Below are 18,699 nucleotides of genomic sequence, written 5' to 3'. Positions count from 1 at the left end.
GGTTTTGTTTTAGTTCGTTCAGTTATTTAGTCCAATTAGATTATTGATCCGCCATGAAGTTCCGGGAAAACCAACTATTTACCAATTCCACTTTGCAATGTTGCTTTCTCTAATTAGTCAAATGCTGATACCAGACAAAAACCAGACATTTTCTTGACAGTCTAATCTCACAATGTTGAAACTTTGTAATGAAAAAAGTCCTAGCGATCAGCCATCAAGATCACTAATTATCGTTGTGATATTAACGATATTAGTGAGCATTAACAGTCCAGGTTATTATTGTGATATCCTAGACATTAAGTCTCATTAGCATTGATTCGTTTGTAAAAATGTTTAATGGCATGTGAGTATTTATGTAAAACTAATGTTGAAACTTTTTTTGGATTTAAAATAAAGTAGCTAAATAATAACAAAAACTTACGAATGATGCGATCCTGGAAGAAAGCAAATTGTGACTCTAAAACGTGGGTACGATTAATTTATTAAACGTCAACTTGATTTAGTGACATTAAGACTGATAATGACCGACGGTTTGGTAGGAAGCGAAAAATATTTCTTGGTGCCCCACCATTCAAATCTCCTGTGCACCTCCCCTCTTGGGCCATGAGACAATCGGGTTCTGGCTGCCAAACGTTCTTCTGGTGACACTTGACGAACTGGAACTGCTTATTTGACCAACAGTTCAAAAAATATTTTAGCCAGTACGTCGGTTTTCACACTTTTTTGTTTAACAGTAACTGGTGGCGATAGCTCAAGTGGTAGAGTAGCGGCGTATCAAGCCGAAGGTCGTGGGTTCAAATCTCTCTCGTGACACTGACTTTCTTACCTCAACTTAAAACCTTAATTAATTGAATAATTTAGAACGTTAGTGTTTACGTACTTAAAGTATTACAATAGGAAATTTAGAAAATCTAAATAATGCAAATCTACATTTTATGATATTTTATAGGTTCATATTTCGTGAAAATGCATTAAAAATTATACTAAGATTTTTAACTTTCTCTAACTTAAATAACTTTATCGACAACTCTTCCATTTAATCAGGTTAGTATTTTTATTAATATGTATAGGATTTTAATATCTTAAATTATACTGGCAAATAAGGCTGAACATAAAATTAATACTTTTCAGATATTTTCGTTATTATTAATATAACTATCATTGACCATTTTTCGCGATTTACCTCCATGGAAATGGAAAAGATCCGTCGAGAAGACACGATTTTAGACTAGATTTTCTTCGTTACCTACCTAGTTTTCAACAAAATTCAAGTCATTTTTAAAATCTAATTAAAATTTTCTAAAGAATGTGCCACCTACTGAACTTTTTCAATCTAACCGACAAAAAAAAAACGTATTAAATTGAAACATTGAACGATTTTTAAAGAATTTCGAAAGTTCATGACACTTCGGGTCAATTTCACAAAACAATTTTATTTAATAAGTTTTGGAATGGTATGCTTGGTAGGATCAGTACTTTTTATTTCAAGGGGTATGATAGATCAAATTCCCAAAACCTGCAAAACTTGAGAAAATCTAGGTTTTAAGAGATGGAGAAGATTTAATTCATGTTGATGACATAATTTTTAAAAAACTGAATACTACAAATAAAAATTAAAATAATAAAAAAATTCAATCAAAACTTTAAATTAAAAATTAAATAACATTGTTAACACCTTGTTTTTTTCGTGATACACATTTTTTTGGCGGCTTGGTCTTTCATACTCTTCTAAAATAGAACGTAACAATATGGCCGAACATATCATTCGAAACCTTATTAAATAAGGCAGTTTTCGTAAAATTTACCAATTTCTAGGAGGTCTCGCCAAAGCTCAGTGATTTTTTGAAATTCCCCCACGATTGTCCAACTTTTAAATTTTATAGGTTTGTGCCAGGAAAACGGCCATTAGTTAGACTGAAGGGGTTCGGTAGATGACACATTCTTTAGAGAATTTTAACGACCACAATTTCGATGAAAAGTGCATAATCTGGCGTTTTGTTTGACAAGTCCATCTTTTTTCGAAAAAAATAAAATAAATAACTCGTATCTTCTCAACGATGTGGGTCAGAAAACAAGTTTTTGCTTTTGAATTTCCCCTCCTTTTCGCCATTTTCCAAGAAATTCAAAACGTGAGGTTGAGATGGGAAGTTGGTGTCTGAGAGGATCGAAGTCACGATAGCTCAAGTGGCGTATTTAGCCGAAGGTCGTGGGTTCGAATCCCCCTCATGACACAGACTTTTTTATCTCGACCATTACCTTACTTAAAGATTAATTAATTGAAAAGAATTTATTTGGTCATCGGACCACGAAACCTGATCGACTTAATAAGCAAAATGAAGTATACTTCACTAAAGCTCTCGTGGATCGAAGTGGTAGGGCGGCGACGTATTTAGCCGAAGGTCGTGGGTTCGAATCCAACTCTTGACAGTGACTTTTTATCTCAACCAATAACTTACTTAAAGATTTATTAATTGAATTTTTTTTTGTAAACATGCATTTGAGTATTTTTATTTAAACAGCGAATACTATATATAAAAATTAGAGCCTTTTTCGATGAGTAGTGTTGGAAAACCACCGAAACCTATATTGCATGATATCTTAACAGTCCTTTCATTTTCACGATCATAACAGAAAATAAAATAAAAGTAAAATTTAAAAAAAATTATCAGAAAAGCTGCCTAAACATACATTTTAGTATTAAATATTTATTTTCACCATTATAACGTACATACATAAAAATCAAAAATAGTTTCGTGATTGTACCAACCATCGAAAACAGTATTTAACGATATTTCACAAGATCGTAATCATGAAAAAAGAAAAATTGTACTAGAAAATATCCCTAAACACACATTTTAGTATTTTTTAAAATCTATGTACCTTATTGTAATGTAATAATTATAATGTACCTATATAAAAATCAGAGACACTTTCGTGATCTTCTTTGTACTAATGAAAAACCACCGAAAAGAGTATTCATGATATTTTACAGTTTCATAGTTTCAAGAAAAAAACCGATACAATTATACTGACACATATGTATAAAACATACAAGTTAGTATTTGTTATATTGTAGAGATTGAAGACTCTTGCGCGATTTGCTAGGATGGAAAACCACCGAAAACGCAATAGATTGAGTTATGTAAAATAGTGTTTTTTTCTGTTGTTATTTTCAAGGATCATTGATATTTGTCTACGAGTGAAAAAGTATCATATCAATATGTTATTAACTGTTAATCAAAATAAACATTTAATTGAGTGGAAATCTTAGGAGTTCACCTTGTTTACGTATTGTATTCTTTCTTTTTCTTTTCTTCGTTTCTACTGGGCTCAGAAATGTCGACGGGGTGCTGGAGAAGGCTGAAAACGCTTTTTCACGCGGCGCTTTTGATTTTATTTGACGCCGTATCCCGAACTCTTTATCAACTCGAGAGTTCTGAATTAATCAGAGAATTAATAACGAGGTGATTTATAATTTATAATTGTACTCGGCGTGTTGTCAGCTAACGGGCCGTGGATTAGGTGTATATCTACGTTCGACGGACAGCTACCTGCTGTATATTACAACGTACACTCCTTTCAAAAGGAAGAACCGATCCAAGGTGTTAATCGCTTTTCGCCGTCCTGTTCTCTTGACAAATGGGAATTTTAATCAAATGATGTAGAAATAACGTGTCGCGAATGAGTAATTGTATCGGTTTTAAATTTTCATCGTGTTGGTCCATTTTTCTTTTCAAGTTTTCGTATCGGTTGCCGTTTCGAGACAGATCGTTTTCCATTAAAGCTGTCTAGCATATTGACGGTAATACCTGTAAAACTAGAAAGAAATATTGTCTCAACTCAGGCCATAAATTAATGGCCATATAAATTAATTTAAGCTTTGTTTTCATTAAAAATCCGTTTATTGACGGGTTATTTGTTAACCGAGTTACCTGGTTCGTAAGTGAAGATAATCTATGTTTTGTCCAAATGGTAAGTGAAAATCCAGCCGTCAACGTATCCAATAACCATAAGATTTTCAAAGTAAACTCATTGTACTCTTTCATGCTATGTCTCGTCTGACATCTTGAGAAATGTAATCTGCCAAGACTGTCTGGCCGGCAAAGATCACAAAACTGCATTCGGTCCTAGATGTACATAATAAATTGTACCAGTACAACGAGTTGAGGTAGGTGTTTTGTGGGAGGGGACTCAACCAGGTCCGCCCATTAATTAACTGTTATTAACATCACGCCATTTCCTAGTTGGCCGGCTAAGTACCTTCTTATCTCGTATCCTTCTGCCACTCTGTTACTTCCACTAAGCCGCCTATCTCTTTTCACGATTTTGTCCTTTCAAGAATACCTTTACTGCCTGGTTGGTCTTTATTCTATATTTCTCTTTATTCCTTTCAAACACCAAAATTAAGAGGTTAATGAGAAAACTGAACAACAGAATCCTTCAAATCTCTACTGTATATCGACTTTGAACTAATTTGCATGGAATGGATTATATTAAGCGCTAGGTGTCCAAAATAACGACGTGCATTTAATTGCGTTTCACATAGATGATAGGCAAATAATTGACAGATCGTAAAACAGTGTACTATTTATTAGCAGTTAACTCATGTGTACTTTCACTAACCTGAAATATTTACAAGAAGTCTAAGCGTTCGGTTAATTGCATACATGCGACGAGGACTCGGACGAATAGTTGTATAAAACCAAATCAATTACTATCAACCACTGACACTATACTGCTTGACAGAACTAACGTTTTATGACTAACGAAAAGTATGACCTTTTTTCATGAAACTATCAATTAACAAATTCCAATATACTAGATTTAAAACAATGATTACAATTAAATTTTTTAATTAAAAAAATTATATATTAGATTTGAACATTTTATAGCATTAAAATACTGTTATCTTCTTTCATGTATTCTGCTTTTAAACTAAAAGCTGGGGACACATAATATCAGATGAAATTAAAAGGACTATCGAAAAGCTCTAGTATGGATTCAAAATAAATAAATGGTGTCTACCAAGTCACAAAGTCCTCTTGTGTGATATTTTCTATTTACAGTAAATTAAACAAGTTAAAATTACTTAGTATTAAGAATTTAAATACTCAAATTATTGTATTATACGGCAGTGAGAGATGTGAGAAACGGAAAAGGTAGTAAAGTTTTTCCCACTTCGCTTTCATGTGTCGTAATTATGTGTTTTTGATGCCAATCTATTTCTGTTTTGTTTAAGATGGCCTTGGAAAATCTAAAAATTAATAAATGATGCCTTTTAGCGCATTAATTTTATGGTATTTTATTGTGAGATTTCTTCATGGGGGTATCCATAAGTGAACCAGTATTTTTGTCATTTCCGATCATTTCGATCAACCTGTCAACTAAATTAGTAAGTATAAGCTGATTAATGATGATTTGAAACTACTAAAATATAATTTTTAACGCAATTGTATATATGTATAAGAAGCTCCTCTGTTAAGAAAGGCACCATCGGCTGGTACACTGATGATATAGAACGCAGCAAAGACCTGGCTGAATTTCTCTTGAACCAATTAGCCTGATGAAAATCCGATTGCTCTATTGTTTTCAACATAAAAAATCCTTTAAATGATGGGAGAGCATGTATAGGGTCGTATTTGACATTTTGAAGTTGAACTGGGCCTGAGGTACCCTGTATAATTTTTCTACAAAAACGGTAAACGTTTTAATGTAGACAAAAAAATATTAAACACATATTTTCTTTTTAAATAACGTCATGGGTGCAAGAGATATTCAGCCAGGCCATAAAAAGGGCCACCATGTATGGGCGGAAGTTTTTGGCCCCGCAGTCAAATACTCGTTGCCCATGGGAAAGTTCACCAGTATTTTTCAAGCTGAAATCCACAAAATTGATAGATGCATCAGCTGAATTTGAATAACATGTACAAAAACAAGGTTATAGCTATCATGTCGGATAGCTAAGTGTACAGAAAAAAATGCTTTGGGATATACAACGTAGATGGAATAGAGTTATGGTCCCGGTCCAATGGTTAACAGGGCTTCCTTTGGCTAGTTGGTCAACCCGTTCGAATCTTCCTATGCCTTCACGTCCCGTTATCCAGCTTACATCTTCCAGTGCCAGTAGGCAATTCAGGTACACCCAGGCTAGTTAGGAGGTAAAAGCGTAAGCATTCCATTCTTTTGAATTCTTGCCGTACTAGCTGGATTGGATGGACGTCAGTCTGGATGATAGTTGGAACCAGTCAATGGTCCAATTACTATGTTGTATTTAGTCCATTTGATCCTAAACCTAATCCCTGTTTCATCTTTCATCCATCAGTGTATCAAGGAGTAATAATTCATCTTATTTATTATTCCTTTTGACCAAAAACCATAACTAAGCTCTTCCACTTTTTTGGCAAAATCACTGTCATCGATGCTAACGGTCTGCTCTTTGATTTTGGATAATTATTACAGAATCGTGATTCTGATTTAGTTGTCTTGTTTCAATGACTCATTGAAATATGGAGTAAAAAAAGAACTAGTATTGAATGGTCAAATATAAATCGATACTTTTTCTGATAATCTAGATAATAAATATTGTTGGAAAGTTTTAATGTAAATTGGATCGGACGAGTTTAATGTCTAATGGACCTTGATGTATGTATATGTTGTCCATAAATATTAATAGTCTTACACCTTTTAATGACTGGTAAGGCCGTCAAAACTGACTGGCAATTACCTTGCTTATTAAACGATTGGCCGATAGGCTTAATAAAATTATTTCCGTCAAAGCCCAGCACTTAAGCGGTCTTAAAAAACTCACAGGCGTGTTCATTAACCAAAATTAATATATAAACAAAAGCTATTTCGTTTTAATTCGAAATGAGTCGAAATAAAGATGGTAGGCTGTTAGATGTCGGCCGACTGTCTATGTTATTACCGATAGATCTTATCGAAGGCGCCACCATGTTTGTGTACTCTAGCAGCAAATTATGGTCCTTCAAAACTTGGATAGTTTTTCTTTTCTTATAGGGTCGTGTTTTTATTAGAGGGCCGACCATGGGCGTCACGGAGTTATGAAGGGGAAGGAAAAAAATAAGAATCGACATTTATCAGCTTTACCCTTATCATTGTTGAAAGAAAACGCCGGCCGGGGAACCTTTGATCCTCTCATCGCTTAATAAACGAAATGGGAACTTTTTTGACAAATCAATTAAGACGGATTGCCTCTTTTTACAGTTTTATCTCTTTCAAAAATGAGCGCATATCAGGTAAGACTTCTCTTTGCTACGTTACACTGAAAGCGACTTCGATTTTCTTTCGAGGCGTCTTCAACAAAATTACTCTAAACTATATTTAAACTAAAATGGCAATACAAAAAAAAAAATCACAAAATTTGTAATGATCAATTAAAGTATTAAACGTTTTAATAGAATTTTCAGTTTTAGAAAACGTGGGAAAAAGAAACGTGCTGAGTACATAAAATTCCAACTTAATTAAATAAACAGTATATTAATTGATTATCTCTATAATTGAGACTTGCAAACTCGGGCCGACAAGATTTAGTTAATAAAGTACCTAGATATATTTTGATTTTAATAACTCATCTCGTTGACTAGTCACATCACAAGTACATTACAATTACTTTCAAATAGGCAACATGTAATAATGAGAAAGGAAATGTACACAAAATTAAAAACAAAGTGTAGAGAAAATACTCACTTTTGGTATTACTCCAATGATAATAAAATGTTGTCTGTTTAATTAATACTTGTATCATTATCACTTTCAATACAATTACCATCACTTCCTAGGAAATCTCGCGGTCATTGTTTCTTCAGTCGGCGTGGAGGGTTCGAGGGAATTCGTCAGGATGCGAGATTTCTGATGTGCTGATTTATGGTGGTTGGGAGGGTTTGGAATGTGCGGGAACGGGAACAGATTTCATCTTGAATGAAAGGCATATTTAAGTCTGTATGTGTAGTTAGGTACGATACAAAAGATGGAGCATCTAGTATTTTTCGTAGGATTAAGGATTGGGCAGTTTAAATGCGGCGGATGTTGGAATGTTTGGCTGAACGATTGTTAAAAATAATGAAAACGTCTTCAAAGAATTTAAAATTGGTTACCAATTGCTTAAATCTACTTAAAGAATGCAACAATAAAAAACACCATACTATCGGAATGACACTGGCAGCTGTGAAAACCGATAAAATCGATACCTATTTATCAGAAAATATTTTACGTTTCAAAAAATGAAATTAAAAATATTCAAAAATTCAAAACTGGGGATCACGTGAGGATATCGAAATACAAAGCACAATTTAGAAAAGGTTACACTCCGACATGGTCTTCGGAAATTTTCAAGATACGTAAAGTTAAAGAAATACATCCTGTGTCGTATTTCTTTATGCATTCGACAGGCCAGGAAATAGCAAGAGGGTTTTGTCAAGAAGAATTGCAGCTAGTGGAATATCCAGACAGCTACTTGGTGGAAAACGTTTTTAGGAAAAATAACGGGAAAGCCTTAGTGAAATGGCTCGGTTTCGATTCCACGCACAATAGTTGGGTTGACATTAAAACTGTAAAAATATAAAGCATTGGTTTTTTAATATTTTAATCAGTTTTCGTAGAGCTCCAAAAGAATGAACATGTGTGGTGATTAGTGACCGTTAATCGATATTTATTAAGAAATCGTGAGATGCGGTCGGGTGTGATGTAGGTTTCAGAAAAACATTTTCTTTATCGTGCCAACGTTTCGATCTATATTGAGATCATCTTCAGGACCTGGGATTTATTCAATGGCAAGAATGGCACAATTACAGAAGACAAACACTTTGAATGAGTAGAAATACTTTGATTGAATATATAAAATATATTTTGCATTGTATAAATTCACTTTTCCACATCCAAAATATAATTGTAATATGTAAACAATGTTTGTATATCCCAGGCCCTGTAGATGATCTCAATAAAGATCGAAACGTTGGCACGATAAAGAAAATGTTTTTCTGAAACCTACATCACACCAGACCGCATCTCACGATTTCTAAATAAATATGAATGAACATTGTTCGAAGACGCAAATCTAAACGTTTAATTCACCCTCCGAAGAAAATCGGTCGTTGTACAAATTACACCCATTGTCTAAGAAAGCAAAAGAGCTATTAAGTACTTTTCCAACATGGAGCCTAACAAATTTGAACCTTTTTCGAATAGCTCGTTCGAAAAAAATTCGGTTTTTAGGGGTGTTTTATGAAATATACTCTGCCTAAACCGTGTGCAAGCGAATATGCAATATTGAATTTGGATAAAAGTTCCGCTCGAGGCACACATTGGGTCTGCTATAAAAAATTAGAAAATGGACGAGATATTTTGATAACACTGGTAAAGGTAAAGCTCATAAGGTATCTGAAAAATGTACGTATAACTGGGCAAAAAGAGATATCAGACTCCCAATACTAATATTTTCGGCCATCTTTGTTTATTATTTTTGTTAGACTTTATAAAATAAAAGTTTTTCTAAAAGAAAAGTTCAGTATCTGCTTCGTCCGTAATGATATTAGACTTCAAAAAAGTAATCCACTCCACAGAAAATCAACGGGAAAACACCTCTCGTATGGGACAAAAAGTTCAATATTTGAAGCGAGCCGGATATAAAATTTTACTGAAATCACAATGGAAACGTTAATACAGACGAGAATCCAAGTTTCGATGAGATCATAGAAGGTAGTTTCGATGAGATCATAGAAGGTATTGAACTACATTGACATTATCCTTATGCATCGACGAAATTTCATCCCGGTAATGAGATACGAATCACTGTTCAACACCAAGATTAAGACCATAAAAAGTTAAAGCTAGCAGGACAGAATAATGACTTAATGGACTACCGTATGAAAAACTAGATTTTAAGTTAACAAGAAATATAAGTTGTCAGATTTCTCTGTGAACAACGCTAAATTTCATAAAATAAATTTACAAGTTAATCAAAATGGTCACAGTTTCTCGCCGATCGTCCTATACTGATGATCTCGTACTATTACTTTCGGAGGAGGGATCACTGTAAAATATGAAAACATCCCCAGAAAAATACGGCTTGCTATGGAACCTTCAACTAAATTTGAATAAATAAAAAATTGTGGTTAGGCCAGCAGCTCGTTATTGATGGTGGTAAAAACGACAGGATAATAGTCGAAGTAATTAAATACATAAAGTTATGACGACGACTATAGTCTATCAACCTATAATACTGGTTTATCTGTTTGTATGAATATATTTAGTTTCCAGAACTTTCTAACCAGTAAGCTTTTTCATGGCGTACTTACCATAGTCATTACATTATCTTACAACAAAACACGTGTTAATATATATCAATTTAAATGTTTGCAGTTTTCGTCGGCTTGATTGTCAGTCGTCAGGTCTGATCTTGATCATAAATTCAGAAACCGGCTTACCGACGCGCATAACCTGGCCATTAAACTCCGAGTGACATGTGAATTCTGATTTCACACATTCTGGAAATTCTTGCGTTATTGGACGCCTCGATTTGGAGGCCTATTCGAGAAATTCTGTTGTCGGAATGAAGGAATTACACGGTTTTATTAAAAATATCAAATTAAAATGGTTTTAAGTTGTCAGTTATATTTCGGAAAGACAGGTATTACAACTGTTAATTGTGAAACCACATTTCAGTAAAGTAGTTTACTTAATTACCATAAATGAACAAAAAATTAGACAGAATAAATATTGGTATAATTTAATTGCTAATGTGATATTTTGAAGACCTGAATTAATTTAGAATTAGAACTTCTGGAATTTGAAAATTAGAACTTTCTTTTATTAATTAGTAAGCAACAAACAGGAAAGTTTTAAAAAAAGTTTAATAGTGTACTAAACTAGGAATTTTTTTAGTTTAATGACCTCCTGCAGATGTTCTAATCCCAATAGAGTCCTTAGCATTTGCTTTGTGATTAATTTAGAAAAAGCAAGTCTAAAATTGTTCAACTCCTCTTCCGCGATATCAATGGGCCTATAAGCAGGGCAAGTCTAAATTATGTGAGTCAAATAAAAGTGTATTGTGGGTATATCGTTAAACTATAAATCTGCAATTTTTAATCAGCTTTATCGGATTTACTGACATTTACACTCGATAAGGCAAGAGATAAAAAAACACATATTACAGTCATTTAATTTTTTTTTAATTATAGACAATACGGAATAAGTATAAAAATTTGCAGATATCAATGTCTAAAGTTGTTAGGAAAAGAACGTAGCCAGATGTCATGATATCAAGCCTGTTAACAGGGCGAGGAAAAATGTGTTTGTCAAATAGAAAGTGCAGGAAGGGTATACTCAAATAATAAACCTTTACTAAACTTTCAGCCTTAATTTGGATTTATTGTCGACTCCACTCGTTAGGTTGAACGATTTAAATTATGGGCCAAAATAATTTCACATCCTTTTTGTCTTTCTTAATATAAAAACGAACAATTGACTGGAAAAGATGTATTTTCTACATGAAAATTTTCTATTGTCTGGAAAATAGGCATGCCTGTAACAAGAGAATACTGTGTGGGTCAGATCCAAAGTGCAGGGTGGAGATTATAGTTCGTACATTTTTACAACTTGTATTTAGCCATAATTTGGACTTACTGTCGATTCTGGTCGTTAAGTTGCGATATCAAAAGTACATACCATTTCAAAAGCTTTTTACATAAAAATACCAGATGTCATGATATCAGGAGCAAAATTCATGCTTACTGTGCCCAATACAAAGTGCAGGATGGGAATCTTCAAAATATAAATCTTTATAAATTTTATTCATCTTTCATTATAATTTATATTTATTGATTATTTCGCTCGCTAAAAATGACATACTGTACTAATTTCACATTCACATCTTCTAAGCCTTTTAAATGCATTTTTTTAGATAAAAATGTCATTGACTCGGGAAAAGGAAAATGTGTATTTTTTGCATAAAATACCACATGTCGATGTCAAGCCTACAAGCAGGGCAAAGCAAGGCAAAAGTCATACTCGCATGTCCCAAATAGAAAGTGCAGGATTGGGAGGAAATCGTTAAATAAAAAAATTTGGAATTATTGACAATTCTACACGTTAGGTTACGGATAAGAAGTCATTTTAGACTTTAAAATGCCAGATGTCATGACGCAGGCCTGTAAACAGGGCGAGGCAAAGCACCTACTTGCCTGTATCAAACGAAAACTGGACAGTGTTATCGGGACAAAAATCGTAGGAATTTTTATTCCAGTTAAATCAGTGTTTTTCGTACACAAACTACTGAGTGGTCGATTATTAATTATAAAGGATATAAAGTCGTTATCTTCATCTATTTGAACAAGCTGGAATTACTCTTCCCTGGGGGATTCACGCTTAATCGCTATGCTGATAGCTTGTTTTTATGTTATGAGTTGTGCTTAGATGTACGTAATTTTTAAATGTATTAAAAATTGTCTAATTGGGTCTTCAAAATCATGACTCAATAAAATTTCTGTTATTTCTTTGTTGTACCTGATTTTTCATCTGTTTGTGGGTAATTTAGTAAACAATAAATGCCAAATTAAATGAAAATACTTTACATTGATGTATTGGATCTTCTGGAGGTAACTAGAATTCTTCTGAAAATACTTTGTTTGTTTTGCAGAGTTATTTTTTCATGCTTACCAAACAATATATTGGTAGGTTTTCACTTTTAAAGAATACAATGCAAAAAATAAAACTAAAGCTTTTAGTTGTAAATATCAAATAAATGTAATAAAAACAATAAAAATTAAATGATTTATCACTGACGGTACGGGATCTTATAAAACCCTCTTTTATTTTTGTAATAAATGGTGTTGAGGCGGACTCTGATTTCGTGAGGAAACCGAGGACTTAATACATACGACGTGTAGTGATTCGAATAAAAATACAGAGTGACTGCCACGATCGAGATACCAATTTTTATTGGCTCTAAACCCGTCTTTATGTCGGTACCGTGGATAGCTCGGAGATGTCAAGACCTCTCTGAAAACCATAAACGCCCCCGGGACGACTAACTGGTACGATACGCGGATAAAAGAAATTCGTTTTTGATCGAATTCGCTTGTGTCTTCTCTGCGGGACGTAGGAGTGGTTCGGGTCTCCTTTCTTCAATGTTCAGAAGTGTGAAAAATTGAACAAAGTTGAAGTCGTTCGTTTTTTAAGACGAAGTTGGGATTAAAAAAGAGAATATTCAGAGGATGCTGGCAAAATTATTTTTAAAATATTACACCCTGGTTATGTTTTATGGTAGTTGTTTTCTTTAGGTTGGAGTTTTAATTCATTTCATAGTCATCAGTTTTGAATTAAGTAGAAAACAAAGTATTTGCGCTGGACGATTGTTTTTAAAAATTCTGCCTCACTATGGAGTTTTTATAGTTCCTTGACATTTTCTAATCAAAAGGGAGTCAATAAAACCTTTTGAAACGTAGTGAAAATTAGATTGCGATAAAATGTGCCTTACTGTTCCATCTTTTTAGTCTAACGAACGATACAGTGAATAAATCTTAACAATTATTGTCTGTCTAATTGTATGGATGAAATATTGAGACTGCGTTAAATTTTATGTACAGTTTTCCCAAACTGGAATGAAATATATAGAAGTTCTCTCTGTCTGTCTANAAAAATGACAGAAATGGTGAATTTTGTACCCCTTCACCTCCTAACTTCGAAAAATCGTCAAAATGAAATTTTCGGCCGATAAGGGTGGATTTAATCTCGTTCGACGCAGAAATTAATCCTCTGCATATGTTGTTTCGAGCTGTTTTACGGTCAGGCTAACGGTTTACTAACAATTTCACGAATAAGGTCAACAAACGTGGTTTTTCATGGTTTTTTGCCTGTAGATCGGAACTGAAGGGTTTGCGGACATAGGTTCATAGGACCTTTTTTACTCAGCGTTCAATTTTCGTATAAGATCTGGAAGTGTCGCTGAATCGATTGGGGCCACCGTGTACATATTTATATTCGTCTACCATTTCACTATGTATTATATTACCAAATGATTGTTCTATCCCTCAGAGTGCTGTTTATATATTTGTATTTGTTGTTATTATTGTCCTTAAGGAACATGCTCCCAGGACATAATATTTCTCTCACACACACTCTCTCTCTCTCTTTCTCTCTCTCCCTCACCCTCTCCCTCTCGAACCCCCCCGTTCCCAGGTTAACAGAAATAATTAATGTTTATGAATTAGAAGTAAAGTAAACTTGGTAATTATTGAACTTCACGTTAGATGTTAGAATGGTCTTTGAGACCTAATCTTGAGTGATTGATAAATAAAACGCCTATCATCTCTCTCTCTCTCTCTCTCTCTCTTTCTCTCTCTCTCACTCTCCCTTTCTTTCTCCCTCTCTTTCTCTCTTTCTCTCTCTCTCACTCTCCCTTTCTTTCTCCCTCTCTTTCTCTCTCTCTCCCTCTCCCTCTCTGTTTGCTATATATTCCCACATTATTACCTCAATTTCAGATAATATACTCATGTTTTCCCTCACACCTGGCTTATTTCACACTTTTAACCGAAATTTAAGAATCATAGCATTGAAATTTCGGACATCTACAAGAAATAACGAAAATAACCATTAAATAATTAAATCAGGGAGGTAGCACTACAGATTATATTTCGATGCTCTAGGTCAACTCATTTTTTTTTTTGTATTATAATTTGTCAAACAATATAAAATAAGGATCAAGTCGCTGCGATGTTTGTCATCAATGATATGAATGTATAAACTTATTGATTAGTATTGAAAATTTAAAATGGTTAAATATACTCATAAATGGTTCAAGTAAAAATAAAGGTATTTGGACGTCGCTAATCAGTTTGGTCTGTCAAGCCAGTCATGAAAGGCAGAACAAAATGAACAGGAACTATCGTCAGGTTCACCACCCTAGCAGACAACATGGATAAATCTTACAGTATATAAATTATGGAACTATATTTCTTTAAGCTTGCCATTTTTTATTGATATAAATTAAGAATTAAATTGACTGTCATTAAACAATAAATTTAACTAGTACAGCAAGGCAACGCTTTTCTACAGGATTGCGAAGTTATTTTAAATATATTACAATTCAAATTACCATCCACCGATTTCTCAAAATTTTTCATTTTAATTAAAACCACACTTACTTGGTGTTTAAATTAAGCCAAGTAAATATTAAAAATAATATGTCTCATGTAGAATTGTCTCATTGTCTCTTAAAATATGGAGTAGGTCCGGGATCGGGGTTGGGAAGACGTTGAAAAGAGTCGAAGGAACTTGCTCCAGAACTGGTTGGGAACTGTTATATGTCCCTCATCATAACTCTACCGGTAATTTAATATTACGTTTCTCTCGTCCACCGGCGCACCCATGTGATGGCAATCCCTTTTTTCAAATTTTATTTAAAATTTCCTATTAATAGTTCCAGCGGATGCCGTGGAATTACTTTTTATGTACAGCAAGACAAAAACTGATATTGTCAATCTCTGGCTTCGATTATCATTGTCAGTGGCCAGGTACAACGAAACAAAAACTGATATTTTTTCTTGATTATTCGAAGAATTCGGCCAAGAAAATCAAAATGAAGGCAGGAATAAGGACTATTATATTGTTCTTCTCTGAGTTCAACCATCTTTGCTGATTTTGGTACAATACATGATATTGCTTATCTCGTCGTTTGGTTAGGCTCATCTAAAGAATAAATTATATTGCCCATCTCTGGGCCCGATCATCCATGTAGTTTTTGGTTTGGCACAAAAATAACTGATATTGGCATCAATCGGTTCGGATATTCTCGCTGGTTTTGGTCAAGTACAGCAAAAAAAGTTGATTTTGTCCACCTCTGGATCCAACTATCCTTACGGTTTGTGGTCACAAAAACTGATATTAAACCAAAACCATTAATTGATACGTCTGTTCTTTCTGTTTCTGATTAGATTGATCCAGACAAAAAGTGATATTGTCCATCGATCCTTTCGGATTTTGGTCAAGTACGACAATATAGTGGATATTTTACTTATCTGGGCCTGATTATCTTTATGGTATTTTGTCAGGAATAAGGAGACAACTGATTATAGTCAACCATCATACAGCAAAATAAAAATTGATACTGTTCATCGTTGTGCCTGCTTGTTCTCATTTGTCGGTTTAATCTATAATGTAACATAAAATGGAGAAAAATGATGGCCTTTTTGCAATTCCAATTTATTTTTTAAATAACTTTTCCTATAGTTAAATGTTATGAAGTAAAATTTTTTATTGTAGTGCTGGCAAAAATATATGAACTTTTATTGCATTATAAATGATTGTTATGATGTACATAATGTGCAAACAAACTGAGACTTTTTATTTTTGCAGAAATAAATTCAAGCCTTTTGGTTCGGCCAATAAATGAGTCCACCTCATGTTTATCAAAAGGGTATGTACGCTTCAAGATCCAATTAAATAAATTCGAGTGAAGTTATTTGTGAAGAGATGAAATATGGAACAACCTGTTAATTCTGTATGCATTTCGACGTTTTTTACTGCCGCAATTCACAGCTTGAATTACGCATAAAACAGACACGGGGTAATATTTAATTTCTTACCTGGCAATGATATTTACTCTTTATGAAAATTAATGATCATAAATTTATTCAACTTTTATCTTTGCAAAATGACGAAACAACAGGAATAAAAATTCACTCGTTACTAAGGAAGGAATAAAGCTTACCTTGCAACTAAAATTTGCATATAAAAATAATAATTTATATTAAATATTAAAATTGTAATTAACTCCTTTAATTAATTTACTTTTAACTTTTTAACAAAAATATAAAATGGTGTGATTTCTAAGTGTGGTTTGCGGGTTGATGAACCTGTAATTTCGTCTCCATCGATCATTTTGGTCTCCCTTTCCTCGCTATGTTGGCCTATCTGACAAGTTTCGGCATTTTGCCATCTTCATTTTTGAGTATGGGTGAGTTTTGTGAAGTCAAGTCCCTTTTTATGAATAGGGAGTGGCAAATGGGTCGGCGTTATCATTGCGTGTGGGTGTCTTCGGTGGATGCAGTCTGGGTTGTTTTAGTGTTCCGGTTGGTCTTTGCGGTCGACTGTCAATTTCCTTTTTAAATTGTATTATGTACAGAATCGTGTAAATTTTGTCTGTGAGCTGTTGTTAATTTGTGAATTTATAATTTTTTTAGTGTTGAATGTGTAATATTTCTAAAATAACCCAGTCACAACACTGAAAATGGCGGAATGCGACAAACAAACTCAGCGGGTATAGGCTGACCATTAACGACCAAATTAAGATGTAAAACTCATTTATTTTTACCTATATACAATTCATTCTCAGAAACACTCCAATGAAATATAATATACTATCAGTGGGATTTGCACACCATAAATTCGAACAAGAATTTAAAATAGAGTTCTTTGTTTTTATTTCGGTGTGGTTGTTTTAAAATGTTTTTAAGCAGGCTACCTCAAGGGGCAACTTATCTTTTATAATGGGATTAACCTTCAAAGGAAAGACAGGCCCTATTGTCTTCTGCATAATGTCATCATCGGAGAATGATGATAGCTTTATTTAGTAACCAAACTGCTTTAGCGAACTTTGACCTGTATTTCCGTTGCGTTTCGGTGCTTATTCTAACCAAATCCATTTATTTTCATGCAGGAAACAATTTAGTAGATAAAAAATAATAAAAAGTTGGGGAGAGAATGAGAAAGGAAGTGCGAATGAGAGAGGGACGGAGGGAGGAAGAGAGAGAGTGAGGGAGAGGAGAGAGGAGAGAGGAGAGAGAGGGGGGAGAGAGAGAGAGAGAGAGAGAGAGAGAGAGAGAGAGAGAGAGAGAGAAAGGTGTGAGAGAAAGGAAAGACTAATGCATTTGCACAATAACGAAAATTAAAGGAATTCACGGAGTCAACTGGTTACATAGAAATGCTACGTTGATTAACTATTGGGTTGTCCGGAAAATAATGCAGGATTTTGGTATTAAACAAAAAAAAAGAAACTAGTTACTTTAAAGCAATGTTCTTTAATCAAAATNATGAGTAATCCTGTAAACGTAAACAGAATATTTTATATAGATTTTTTTTAATGAAAACTTAAAATCCTGCATTATTTTCCGGACAACCCAATATAATATAAAGGCCTCAGGGCAAGTCTAAATTGTGTGAGACAAATAAAAAAGTGCATGCAGGGTATATTGTTAAATTATAAATCTTTACAATTTTTAATAATCTATCAGATTTACCGATTCCATTCGACAAGGCAAGATATCAAAAACATACTATAGTTATTTAATATTTTTATCATATTTTAATAAATTTTCGACAATATGGAATAAGTATAGAAATTTGAAGATATCAATCTCCGAAAGTTCGATGAGGGGGTGGGTAAGAGAGAGGAAGCGAAGGAGAGAGGGATTGAGAGGGAGCGAGAGAGAGAGGGTGAGAGAGAGGGGAAGAGAGATTAAAGAAATGTAAAATGGGATAGATGCGAAACTAAATGATAGAGTGTGAGGGTGAGAGAGAGAGAGAGGAGTAGAGAGAGAGAGAGAGAGAGAGAGAGTGAGAGAGAGAGAGGAGAGAGAGATGAAAGAAATGTAAAATGGGATAGATGAGAAACTAGGTGATAGAGTGTAAGGTTGTGGGTGATGGAGTGTGAGAGAGTGGGGAAGAGGGGGAAGAGAGGTGAAAGAC

The 18,699-nt window shown here is 33.8% G+C and overlaps 1 protein-coding gene across 7 annotated transcripts in view; it reads right to left on the bottom strand.

Moving 5' to 3' along the window:
- Window positions 1-18,699, bottom strand: part of LOC106672939 — a 144,193-nt gene that overhangs the window by 44,886 nt on the left and 80,608 nt on the right. Inside the window, exon 1 of one of the 7 annotated variants that reach the window (XM_014404787.2) lies at window positions 422-443. The exons of the other annotated variants lie outside the window; for them this stretch is intronic. The gene's annotated coding sequence lies outside the window, so the exon portion shown is untranslated. Of the gene's footprint in view, window positions 1-421; window positions 444-18,699 lie in introns of those variants that run through there. 7 annotated transcript variants of the gene reach the window in all.

This window comes from Cimex lectularius, unplaced genomic scaffold (assembly GCF_000648675.2).
Source record: "Cimex lectularius strain Harlan isolate CLEC.00 unplaced genomic scaffold, Clec_2.1 scaffold48, whole genome shotgun sequence".
NCBI classification, from domain to species: Eukaryota; Metazoa; Arthropoda; class Insecta; order Hemiptera; family Cimicidae; genus Cimex; species Cimex lectularius.
Note: the sequence above shows the minus strand (reverse complement) of the source record. Positions and strands in the feature narration are given on the sequence as shown.